Genomic DNA, 10,711 nt, shown 5'->3' on the forward strand with positions numbered 1-10,711 from the left:
AAAGTACAAGAGGACTGACACTCTAACTTTCTATGATTTGAACCTCTCCTGTGTGTCCAGTTTTAGATTCCGATGCTTCACTTCAGATTTACTGTATACCTTGGACCATCTTATTGAAAATGCAATACTGAAATTGCATCCGAATTTAATATCAATGGCACAATGCCGACTTAAGTACAAGAGGACAGACAGTCTCACTCTCTATGATTTGAACCCCTCCTGTGTGTCCAGTTTTTGATTCCGTTGCTTCACTTCAGGTTTACTGTATCCCTTGGACCTTCTTATTGACGATGAAACACAGACATTGGATCGGAATTAAATTCAAACGGCACCTTGCCGACTTAAGTACAAGAGGACTGACACTCTAACTGTCTATGATTGGAACCTCTCCTGTGAGTCCAGTCTTAGATTCCGATGCTTCACTTCAGGTTTACTGTATCCCTTGGACCTTCTTATTGACGATGCAATGCAGAAATTGCATCCGAATTTAATATAAATGGCACAATGCCGACTTAAGTACAAGAGGACTGACACTCTAACTTTCTATGTTTTGAACCTCTCCTGTAAGTCCAGTTTTAGATTCCGGTGCTTCATTTCAGGTTTACTGTATACTTTGGAACTTCTTATTGACGATGAAACACAGAAATTGCATCCGAATTTAATACAAAAGGCACAATGCCGACTTAATTACAAAAGGGCTGACACTCTGACTTTCTATGATTTGAACCCCTGCAGTGAGTCCAGTCTTAGATTCCGATGCTTCACTTCAGGTTTACTGTATACCTTGGAACATCTTATTGACGATGAAACAATGAATTTGCATCGGAATTAAATTCAAAAGGCACAATGCCGACTTAAGTACAAGCGGACTGACACTCTAACTTTCTATGACTTGAGCCTCTCCTGTGAGCCCAGTTTTAGATTCCGATGCTTCACTTCAGGTTTCCTGTATACCTTGGACCTTCTTATTGACGATGCAACACATAAATTGCATCCAAATTTAATACAAAAGCACAATGCCAACTGAAGTACAAGAGGACTGACACTCTAACATTCTATGATTTGAACCTCTCCTGTGAGTCCAGTTTTAGATTCCGATGCTTCACTTCAGGTTTACTGTATCCCTTGGTTCTTCTTATTGACGATGCAACACAGAGATTGCATCCGTATGTAATACAAAAGGCACAATGCCGACTTAAGTACAAGAGGACTGACACTCTAACTTTCTATGATTTGAACCTCTCCTGTGAGTCCAGTTTTAGATTCCGATGCTTCACTTCAGGTTTACTGTACCCCTTGGACCTTCTTATTGATGATGAAACTCACAAATTGCATCCGAATTTAATATAATAGGCACAATGCCGACTTCAGTACAAGAGGACTGACACTCTCACTTTCTATGATTTGAACCTCTCCTGTGAGTCCAGTTTTAGATTCCGATGCTTCACTTCAGGTTTACTGTATCGCTTGGACCTTCTTATTGATGATGAAACACACAAATTGCATCCGAATTTAATATAATAGGCACAATGCCGACTTCAATACAAGAGGACTGACACTCTCACTTTCTATCATATGAACCTCTCCTGTGAGTCCAGTTTTAGATTCCGATGCTTCACTTCAGGTTTACTGTATCCCTTGGACCTTCTTATAGACGATGAAACACAGAAATTGCATCCGAATTTAATACAAAAGGAACAATGCCCACTTAAGTATAAGAGGACTGACACTCTCACTTTCTATGATTTGAACCACTCCTGTGAGTCCAGGTTTAGATTCCGATACTTCACTTCAGGTTTATTGTATACCTTGGACCTTCGTGTTGACGTTAAAACATAGAAATTGCATCCGAATTTAATACAAGAGGCACAATGCCGACTTAAGTACAAGAGGACTGACACTCTAACTTTCTATGATTTGAACCTCTCCTGTGTGTCCAGTTTTAGATTCCGATGCTTCACTTCAGATTTACTGTATACCTTGGACCATCTTATTGACGATGCAATACAGAAATTGCATCCGAATTTAATATGAAAGGCACAATGCCGACTTAAGTACAAGAGGACAGACAGTCTCACTCCCTATGATTTGAACCCCTCCTGTGAGTCCAGTTTTAGATTCCGATGCTTGACTTTAGGTTTACTGTATCCCTTGGACCTTTTTATTGACGATGAAACACAGAAATTGCATCCGAATTTAATACAAAAGGCACAATGCCGACATAAGTATAAGAGAACTGACACTCTCGCTTTCTATGATTTGAACCTCTCCTGTGAGTCCAGGTTTAGATTCCGATGCTTCACTTCAGGTTTACTGTATACCTTTTAACTTCTTATTGACGATGAAACACAGAAATTACATCGGAATTAAATTCAAAAGGCACAATGCCTTCTTAAGTACAAGAGGACTGACGCTCTAACTTTCTATGATTTGAACCTCTCCTGTGAGTCCAGTTTTAGATTCCGATGCTTCACCTCAGGTTTACTGTATCCCTTGGACCTTGTTATTGACGATGAAACACACAAATTGCATCTGAATTTAATATAATAGGCACAATGCCGACTTAAGTAGAAGAGGACTGACACTCTAACTTTCTATGATTGGAACCTCTCCTGTGAGTCCAGTTTTAGAGTCCGATGCTTCACTTCAGGTTTACTGTATCCATTGGTTCTTCTTATTGACGATGCAACACAGAGATTGCATCCGTATGTAATACAAAAGGCACAATGCCAACTGAAGTACAAGAGGACTGACACTCTAACTTTCTATGATTTGAACCTCTCCTGTGAGTCCAGTTTTAGATTCCGATGCTTCACTTCTGGTTTCCTGTATACCTTGGAACTTCTTATTGACGATGGAACACAGAAATTGCATCGGAATTAAATTAAAAGGCACAATGCCGACTTAAGTAGAAGAGGACTGACACTCTAACTTTCTATAATTGGAACCTCTCCTGTGAGTCCAGTTTTAGATTCCGATGCTTCACTTCAGGTTTACTGTATCCCTTGGTTCTCCTTATTGACGATGCAACACAGAGATGTCATCCGTATGTAATACAAAAGGCACAATGCCGACTGAAGTACAAGAGGACTGACACTCTAACTTTCTATGATTTGAACCTCTCCTGTGAGTCCAGTTTTAGATTCCGATGCTTCACTTCAGAATTACTGTATCCCTTGGACTTTCTTATTGATGATGATACACACAAATTGCATCCGAATTTAATATAATAGGCACAATGCCGACTTCAGTACAAGAGGACTGACACTCTCACTTTCTATCATATGAACCTCTCCTGTGAGTCCAGTTTTAGATTCCGATGCTTCACTTCAGGTTTACTGTATCCCTTGGACCTTCTCATTGACGATGAAACACAGAAATTGCATCCGAATTTAATAAAAAAGGCACAATGCCGACTTAAGTATAAGAGGACTGACACTCTCACTTTTTATGATTTGAACCACTCCTGTGAGTCCAGGTTTAGATTCCGATACTTCACTTCAGGTTTATTGTATACCTTGGACCTTCGTGTTGACGATAAAACATAGAAATTGCATCCGAATTTAATACAAGAGGCACAATGCCGACTTAAGTACAAGAGGACTGACACTCTAACTTTCTATGATTTGAACCTCTCCTGTGAGTCCAGGTTTCGATTCCGATGCTTCACTTCAGGCTTACTGTATACCTTGGAACTTCTTATTGACGATGAAACACAGAAATTGCATCGGAATTAAATTAAAAGGCACAATGCCGTCTAATTAGAAGAGGACTGACACTCTAACTTTCTATAATTGGAACCTCTCCCGTGAGTCCAGTTTTAGATTCCGATGCTTCACTTCAGGTTTACTGTATCCCTTGGTTCATCTTATTGACGATGCAACACAGAGATGTCATCCGTATGTAATACAAAAGGCACAATGCCGACTGAAGTACAAGAGGACTGACACTCTAACTTTCTATGAATTGAACCTCTCCTGTGAGTCCAGTTTTAGATTCCGATGCTTCACTTCAGGTTTACTGTATCCCTTGTACCTTCGTATTGATGATGAAACACACAAATTGCATCCGAATTTAATATAATAGGCACAATGCCGACTTCAGTACAAGAGGACTGACACTCTAGCTTTCTATGATTTGAACCTCTCCTGTGTGTCCAGTTTTAGATTCCGATGCTTCACTTCAGATTTACTGTATACCTTGGACCATCTTATTGACGATGCAATACAGAAATTGCATCCAAATTTAATATGAAAGGCACAATGCAGACTTAAGTACAAGAGGACAGACAGTCTCACTCTCTATGATTTGAACCCCTCCTGTGAGTCCAGTTTTAGATTCCGATGCTTCACTTCACGTTTACTGTATCCCTTGGACCTTCTTATTGACGATGAAACACAGAAATTGCATCCGAATTTAATACAAAAGGCACAATGCCGGCATAAGTATAAGAGGACTGACACCCTCGCATTCTATGAATTGAACCTCTCCTGTGAGTCCAGGTTTAGATTCCGATGCTTCACTTCAGGTATACTGTATACCTTTTAACTTCTTATTGACGATGAAACACAGAAATTGCATCGGAATTAAATTCAAAAGGCACAAAGCCGTTTTAAGTACAAGAGGACTGACACTCTAACTTTCTATGATTTGAACCTCTCCTGTGAGTCCAGTTTTAGATTCCGATGCTTCACTTCAGGTTTACTGTATCTCTTGGACCTTCTTATTGACGATAAAACACAGAAATTGCATCCGAATTTAATACAAAAGGCACACTGAAGACCTAAGTTCAAGAGGACTGACACTCTCACTTTCTATGATTTGAACCTCTCCTGTGAGTCCAGTTTTAGATTCCGATGCTTTACTTCAGGTTTACAGTAATTCTTGGACCTTCTTATTGACGTTGAAGCACAGAAATTGCATCCGAATGTGATACAAAAGGCGCAATGCCGACTTAGGTACAAGATGACTGACACTCTCACTTTCTATGACTTGAACCTCTCCTGTGAGTCCAGGTTTAGATTCCGATGCTTCACTTCAGATTTACTGTATACGGTGGAACTTCTTATTGACGATGAAACACAGAAATTGCATCGGAATTAAATTAAAAATGCACAATGCCGTCTTAAGTACAAAAGGACTGACACTCTAACTTTCTATGATTTGAACCTCTCCTGTGAGTCCAGTTTTAGATTCCGATGCTTCACGTCAGGTTTACTGTATACCTTGGAACTTCTTATTGACGATGAAACACAGAAATTGCATCGGAATTGAATTCAAACGGCACAATGCCGACTTAAGTACAAGAGGACTGACACTCTAACTGTCTATGATTTGAACCTCTCCTGTGAGTCCAGTTTTAGATTCCGATGCTTCACTTAAGTTTTACTGTATCCCTTGGACCCTCTTATCGACGATGAAACACAGAAATTGCATCCGAACGTAATACAATATTAACAATGCCGACTTATATCCAAGAGGACTGATACTCTCACATTCTATGATTTGAACCTCTCCTGTGAGTCTAATTTTTGATTCCGATGCTTCACTTCAGGTTTGCTGTATCCCTTGTACCTTCTTATTGACGATGAGAAACAGAAATTGCATCCGAATTTAATACAAAAAGCACAATGCCGACGTAAGTACAAGAGGACTTACACTCCAACTTTCCATGATTTGAACCTCTCCTGTGAGTCCAGCTTTAGATTCCGATGCTTCACTTCAGGTTTACTGTATACCTTGGACCATCTTATTGACGATGAAACACAGAAATTGCATCGGAATTAAATTCAAACCGAACAATGCCGACTTAAGTACAAGAGGACTGACACTCTAACTGTCTATGATTTGAACCTCTTCTGTGAGTCCAGTTTTAGATTCCGACGCTTCACTTCAGGCTTACTGTATACCTTGTAACTTCTTATTGACGATGAAACACAGAAATTGCATCCGAATTTAATACAAAAGGCACAATGCCGACTTAAGTACAAGAGGACTGACACTCTAACTTACTATGATTTGAACCTCTCCTGTGAGTCCGGTGTTACATTCCGATGCCTCACTTCAGGTTTACTGTATCCCTTGGACCTTCTTATTGACGATGCAACACATAAATTGCATCCGAATTTAATACAAAAGGCACAATCCCAACTGAAGGAAAAGGGGACTGGCACTCTAACTTTCTATGATTTGAAGCTCTCCATTGAGTCCAGTTTTAGATTCCGATGCTTCACTTCAGGTTTACTGTATACCTTGGAACTTCTTATTGACGATGGAACACAGAAATTGCATCGAAATTAAATTCAAAAGACACTATGCCGACGTAAGTAGAAGAGGACCGACACACTAACCTTCTATGATTTGAACCTCTCCAGTGCGTCCAGTTTTAGATTCCGATGCTTCACTTCAGGTTTACTGTATGCCTTGGACCTTCTTATTGACGATGCAACACAGAGATTGCATCCGTATTTAATACAAAAGGCACAGTGCCGACTTAAGTACAAGAGGACTGACACTCTCACTTTCTATCATATGAACTTCTCCTGTGAGTCCAGTTTCAGATTCCGATGCTTCACTTCGGGTTTACTGTATCCCTAGGACCTTCTTATTGACGATGAAACACAGAAATTGCATCCGAATTTAATACAAGAGGCACAATGCCGACTTAAGTATAAGAGGACTGACACTCTCACTTTCTATGATTTGAACCACTCCTGTGAGTCCAGGTTTAGATTCCGATGCTTCACTTCAGGTTTACTGTATCCCTTGGACCTTCTTATAGACGATAAAGTACAGAAATGGCATCCGAATTTTATACAAAAGGCAAAATGCCGACTTAAGTACAAGAGGACTGACACTCTAACTTACTATGATTTGAACCTCTCCTGTGAGTCCGGTTTTACATTCCGATGCCTGACTTCAGGTTTACTGTATCCCTTGGACCTTCTTATTGACGATAAAACACAGAAATTGCATCCGAATTTAATACAAAAGGCACAATGCCGACTGAAGTTCAAGAGGACTGACACACTAACTTTCTATGTTTTGAACCCCTCCTGTGTGTCCAGTTTTTGATCCGTTGCTTCACTTCAGGTTTACTGTATCCCTTGGACCTTCTTATTGACGATGAAACACAGACATTGCATCGGAATTAAATTCAAACGGCACCTTGCCGACTGAAGTACAAGAGGACTGACACTCTAACTGTCTATGATTGGAACCTCTCCTGTGAGTCCAGTCTTAGATTCCGATGCTTCACTTCAGGTTTACTGTATACTTTGGAACTTCTTATTGACGATGAAACACAGAAATTGCATCCGAATTTAATACAAAAGGCACAATGCCGACTTAAATACAAAAGGGCTGACACTCTGACTTTCTATGATTTGAACCCCTCCAGTGAGTCCAGTCTTAGATTCCGATGCTTCACTTCAGGTTTACTGTATACCTTGGAACCTCTTATTGACGATGAAACAAAGAATTTGCATCGGAATTAAATTCAAAAGGCACAATGCCGACTTAAGTACAAGCGGACTGACACTCTAACTTTCTATGATTTGAGCCTCTCCTGTGAGCCCAGTTTTAGATTCCGATGCTTCACTTCAGGTTTCCTGTATACCTTGGACCTTCTTATTGACGATGCAACACATAAATTGCATCCAAATTTAATACAAAAGCACAATGCCAACTGAAGTACAAGAGGACTGACACTCTAACTTTCTATGATTTGAACCTATCCTGTGAGTCCAGTTTTAGATTCCGATGCTTCACTTCAGGTTTACTGTATCTCTTGGTTCTTCTTATTGACGATGCAACACAGAGATTGCATCCGTATGTAATACAAAAGGCACAATGCCGACTTAAGTACAAGAGGACTGACACTCTAACTTTCTATGATTTTAACCTCTCCTGTGAGTCCAGTTTTAGATTCCGATGCTTCACTTCAGGTTTACTGTATCCCTTGGACCTTCTTATTGATGATGAAACACACAAATTGCATCCGAATTTAATATAATAGGCACAATGCCGACTTCAGTACAAGAGGACTGACACTCTCACTTTCTATGATTTGAACCTCTCCTGTGAGTCCAGTTTTAGATTCCGATGCTTCACTTCAGGTTTACTGTATCGCTTGGACCTTCTTATTGATGATGAAACACACAAATTGCATCCGAATTTAATATAATAGGCACAATGCCGACTTCAATACAAGAGGACTGACACTCTCACTTTCTATCATATGAACCTCTCCTGTGAGTCCAGTTTTAGATTCCGATGCTTCACTTCAGGTTTACTGTATCCCTTGGACCTTCTTATAGACGATGAAACACAGATATTGCATCCGAATTTAATACAAAAGGAACAATGCCGACTTAAGTATAAGAGGACTGACACTCTCACTTTCTATGATTTGAACCACTCCTGTGAGTCCAGGTTTAGATTCCGATACTTGACTTCAGGTTTATTGTATACCTTGGACCTTCGTGTTGACGATAAAACATAGAAATTGCATCCGAATTTAGTACAAGAGGCACAATGCCGACTTAAGTACAAGAGGACTGACACTCTAACTTTCTATGATTTGAACCTCTCCTGTGAGTCCAGGTTTAGATTCCGATGCTTCACTTCAGGCTTACTGTATACCTTGGAACCTCTTATTGACGATGAAACACAGAAATTGCATCGGAATAAAATTCAAATAGCACAATGCCGACTTAAGTACAAGAGGACTGACACTCTAACTTTCTATGATTTGAACCTCTCCTGTGAGCCCGGTTTTACATTCCGATGCCTCCCCTCAGGCTTACTGTATCCCTTGGACCATCTTAATGACGATAAAACACAGAAATTGCATCCGAATTTAATACAAAAGGCACAATGAAGACTTAAGTACAAGGGGTCTGACACTCTCACTTTCCATGATTTGAACCTCTCCTGTGAGTCCAGTTACAGATTCCGATGCTTCACTTTAGGTTTACAGTATTCCTTGGACCTTCTAATTGACGATGAAGCACAGAAATTGCATCCGAATTAGATACAAAAGGCGCATTGCCGACTTAAGTAAAAGAGGACTGACACTCTAACTTTCTATGATTTGAACCTCTCCTGTGTGTCCAGTTTTAGATTCCGATGCTTCACTTCAGATTTACTGTATACCTTGGACCATCTTATTGACGATGCAACACAGAAATTGCATCCGAATTTAATATGAAAGGCACAATGCCGACTTAAGTACAAGAGGACAGACAGTCTCACTCCCTATGATTTGAACCCCTCCTGTGAGTCCAGTTTTAGATTCCGATGCTTGACTTCAGGTTTACTGTATCCCTTGGACCTTTTTATTGACGATGAAACACAGAAATTGCATCCGAATTTAATACAAAAGGCACAATGCCGACATAAGTATAAGAGGACTGACACTCTCGCTTTCTACGATTTGAACCTCTCCTGTGAGTCCAGGTTTAGATTCCGATGCTTCACTTCAGGTTTACTGTATAGCTTTTAACTTCTTATTGACGATGAAACACAGAAATTGCATCGGAATTAAATTCAAAAGGCACAATGCCGACTTAAGTAGAAGAGGACTGACACTCTAACTTTCTATAATTGGAACCTCTCCTGTGAGTCCAGTTTTAGATTCCGATGCTTCACTTCAGGTTTACTGTATCCCTTGGTTCTCCTTATTGACGATGCAACACAGAGATGTCATCCGTATGTAATACAAAAGGCACAATGCCGACTGAAGTACAAGAGGACGACACTCTAACTTTCTATGATTTGAACCTCTCCTGTGAGTCCAGTTTTAGATTCCGATGCTTCACTTCAGGTTTACTGTATCCCTTGGACTTTCTTATTGATGATGATACACACAAATTGCATCCGAATTTAATATAATAGGCACAATGCCGACTTCAGTACAAGAGGACTGACACTCTCACTTTCTATCATATGAACCTCTCCTGTGAGTCCAGTTTTAGATTCCGATGCTTCACTTCAGGTTTACTGTATCCCTTGGACCTTCTTATTGACGATGAAACACAGAAATTGCATCCGAATTTAATACAAAAGGCACAATGCCGACTTAAGTATAAGAGGACTGACACTCTCACTTTCTATGATTTGAACCACTCCTGTGAGTCCAGGTTTAGATTCCGATACTTCACTTCAGGTTTATTGTATGCCTTGGACCTTCGTGTTGACGATAAAACATAGAAATTGCATCCGAAATTAATACAAGAGGCATAATGCCGACTTAAGTACAAGAGGACTGACACTCTAACTTTCTATGATTTGAACCTCTCCTGTGAGTCCAGGTTTAGATTCCGATGCTTCACTTCAGGCTTACTGTATACCTTGGAACTTCTTATTGACGATGAAACACAGAAATTGCATCGGAATTAAATTAAAAGGCACAATGCCGACTAATTAGAAGAGGACTGACACTCTAACTTTCTATAATTGGAACCCCTCCCGTGAGTCCAGTTTTAGATTCCGATGCTTCACTTCAGGTTTACTGTATCCCTTGGTTCTTCTTATTGACGATGCAACACATAGATGTCATCCGTATGTAATACAAAAGGCACAATGCCGACTGAAGTACAAGAGGACTGACACTCTAACTTTCTATGAATTGAACCTCTCCTGTGAGTCCAGTTTTAGATTCCGATGCTTCACTTCAGGTTTACTGTATCCCTTGTACCTTCGTATTGAC

Source organism: Schistocerca americana, chromosome X (genome assembly GCF_021461395.2).
Source record: "Schistocerca americana isolate TAMUIC-IGC-003095 chromosome X, iqSchAmer2.1, whole genome shotgun sequence".
Classification (NCBI taxonomy): Eukaryota; Metazoa; Arthropoda; class Insecta; order Orthoptera; family Acrididae; genus Schistocerca; species Schistocerca americana.